Here is a 3,144-nt window from a genome sequence, read left to right as displayed (position 1 = left end):
CCCTCCTCACTCTCTTGCTGCTTCTCTTCTCTTGCTCCTACTCCATTCCCCTCTTCCCTCTCCCCATCCCCCCTGCCTTTCTCTGTCCCTACTACCCCACAATTCCTCTCCACATACCCTAAATAAACTCTATATTCTATACTATACCTCCGTGTGGCTGGTACCTCAGGGGGAAGGGATGCCTCTGCGCGGGCACACCTGCAGAGGCACACCCTTGCCCCCCCCCACACCATACTGCTGGCATCCAGTAAACACATCACTAGCTTCTCTTTCTTTTTATAAAACACAACAAGGTCAGGGACTGAGGTGTATATTTTACATATCAAAGCAGACCCAGCTCCCAGGTTCTCCCAGCATCCCTCAGTCCCTACCTGATATACCCTGACCCCAACCCTGAACTTTCCAGTCCAGGGGCTGAGATGTCCTTCCCCCTCTCCCAAACACTTTTGCCTATATAATCCAGACATTTTGGTTCTTCTTTCTTTCTGTGTACCCCCTTTTCTCCACCCCCTCTCCTGTCTCTCCCCCTTCCCATGGTGACTTACCTTGCCTCCTTCCTTGGGACCAGTGAAAATGCCCACCCAGAGAGCAGCTTCCCAATAAACTTGCATTTAATGTAATCGAATCGAGTTTGCATTGGCTCATTTCACTGTGCAAACCTGATGACTGACAATGCTACCAAATTAATCGATCATGGGTGTAATAAGCATTTCTCTACACCAGGAATGGCGCTGGAGATATAAAATGGACAAGTCATGGTCCTATTCTTAGAAAAGTAAATCCAGCAGAAGACCCATAAACATGAAGCTAACCATTTAGAGCTGTGGTTGCAACTCTGGAAACAACTGATTGATGTCTTAAGATATCCGAAAGGCTCCAGAGGGGTGACAGTATTTAAGCCTAGGCTTAAGGTCTGAACTGGAAATTGAAAAGCATTTATGAGAGCTCTTCTAGAAGAAGTAGAACTTTTATAAGTAGTTACATCATGAGACTTTTTTTTTTTAAGAGTAAGGATTTATTCTGGCTCACTGTTTAAAAGAATGCAGTTCACTGTGATGGTTTTATACTGGAATGGTAGGGGTCAAGGCTGCAGAGAGATACAGCTAGGACTCTTCCAGTCTCCGCAGGTCAGAAGTAGAAAGAGCCTATAACCCTCAGGCTCTCTCCCTAGGCAGTATACCAGGAGCCTGTCTCAAAAAAAGGGAAGCACAGGCACTCACCATGAGGTAGGCTATTTGAATAAGTGACTCTTTGTAGGCAAGTGCTGCTGTGTGGTAGACAGTGTGGTAACAGTCTATCTGCACTAGAGTTATCTAGAATGCTAGTTATCCAGTGAAGCTCTTCTAGATAAAAGGTATCAATTTACTGGGATGAAGCTGGAAAATCTGAAACAAACCACTGTCTCTCAAGTTGCAAAGCACCTAGGTTAGAAAACCTGTACACACAGACTTCTTGTAATTACATCAGCATGCATTGCATAGACTGTTAGCATTTTCTCTTACACTAATGATTTGGAACAATAGGATTTGTTTGCTTGTTTGTTTTTAAAAAGAACATAGCACTTCCAAAGTACTAATAGACATATAAGACATTTTTCTAATTCTTTTGTTTGGTTTGACTTTTTGAGACTGAGTTTCTTTGTGTAGCCTTGGCTATCCTGGAAGTAGCTTTGTAGACCAGGCTGGCCTTGAACTCACAGAGATGTTTGCCTCTGCCTCCCGAGTGCAGGAGTTAAAGGTGCATGACTTTATGTACGTCAAACACTAACTCTCCATCAGACATACAGCTGACAAAGGTTTCTTCCCCGCCCCCCCCCCCGCCCCCCATTCTTATAGGTTGCCTCTTCACCAAAGGATGGTGATCTGAAGTTTTCTTAACTTCACAAGGTCCTACTTGTTAGTTGTTTGTCCTGATGTCTGGGCTGCTGGGTCCTATTCACAAAGTTCTTTTCTGTGCCTCTAAGTTGAAACACATTTCCAACTTTCTCCTGTATCAGATTCCAGGATCAGCTCTTACATGGAGATCCTTGATCCACTTAGAGTTGCAGGTAAGAGTTGGTTTGGTTTCATTCTTCATGCAGCTATCCAGCCTCGTGGTAGGGCACATATTTTTTCTGTTTTTGACAGTTCTGACATCTACAGATACAGGACTTCTCTGTTACTCATGCAGTCCCGGCACCTTCTCTGACCCATTCACTGTGTTGTTTGACACTATTCAGGGGCAAGGTCTATATAAATATCTACTCATCCCAGATAGGGAATGGAAGACAGATCAAAGTAACAATATTGCCCAGGTACAACTGGGGGAATCAAGGCGTTTACTGGGGTTACTTACAGGAGTATGGGTGAGGGGTCACATATAGCAGCACGGATGTCTCAAAGGCAGCTGTGTCACTGAAAGCCCATCCCAGCATGGGCAACAACTCAGAAAAAGCTGAAACCTGGGAGTGCTCTACATGACTGGCAGGTCAGAAACATATTCCCAGAAGGCCTTACTGTTAACAGATGCTGGGAAGGAAGAGGCCTTGTGCCTCTTCTGCTAAGGTTTAGAGACCTTTTGAGACTTCTGAGTTGTTTGGTTTTTGAGTCTTAATGAGCCTTTTTTTTAGTTCTCCTTGAGTTCCCTCCAAGATGGCGTGTTTTTTTTTGTTTGTTTGTTTGTTTGGTTTGGTTTGTTTTGAGACAGGGTTTCTCTGTAGCTCTGGCTGTCTTGGAACTCACTCTGTAGACCAGCTGGCCTCGAACTCAGAAATCACCTGCCTCTGCCTCCCAAGTGCTGGGATTAAAGGCATGTGCCGCCGCCACCACCACCACCACCACCACCACCACCACCACCACCGGGTGATGCCATGTTTTAACTCAAGGACATTACCAACTCATTCCTTAAATTGGAAAGCTATTGCTTTGGAAACACAGAGCTCAGACACAAGGCTTTGAGCATGCTTGGCAAGAGTCGTCACTGAGCATCTTATCTTAATAAGCTGCCCCTGAAGAGTGTCATATAAAAGAACTTTAAAATTAGTACATTTCTGCAAAACAGTGGTAACCACATACACTATAGACACCTGTCCTCTTTCGGACTTTCACTAAGTAAAAAAATAAACATTACACAGACACATTTAATATTGATCTTTCAAATTTTATT

The sequence above is a fragment of the Apodemus sylvaticus genome, chromosome 20, assembly GCF_947179515.1.
Source record: "Apodemus sylvaticus chromosome 20, mApoSyl1.1, whole genome shotgun sequence".
In the NCBI taxonomy this organism is placed as follows: Eukaryota; Metazoa; Chordata; class Mammalia; order Rodentia; family Muridae; genus Apodemus; species Apodemus sylvaticus.
The sequence above is the reverse complement of the archived record's forward strand: the minus strand, read 5'-3'. Positions refer to the sequence as shown.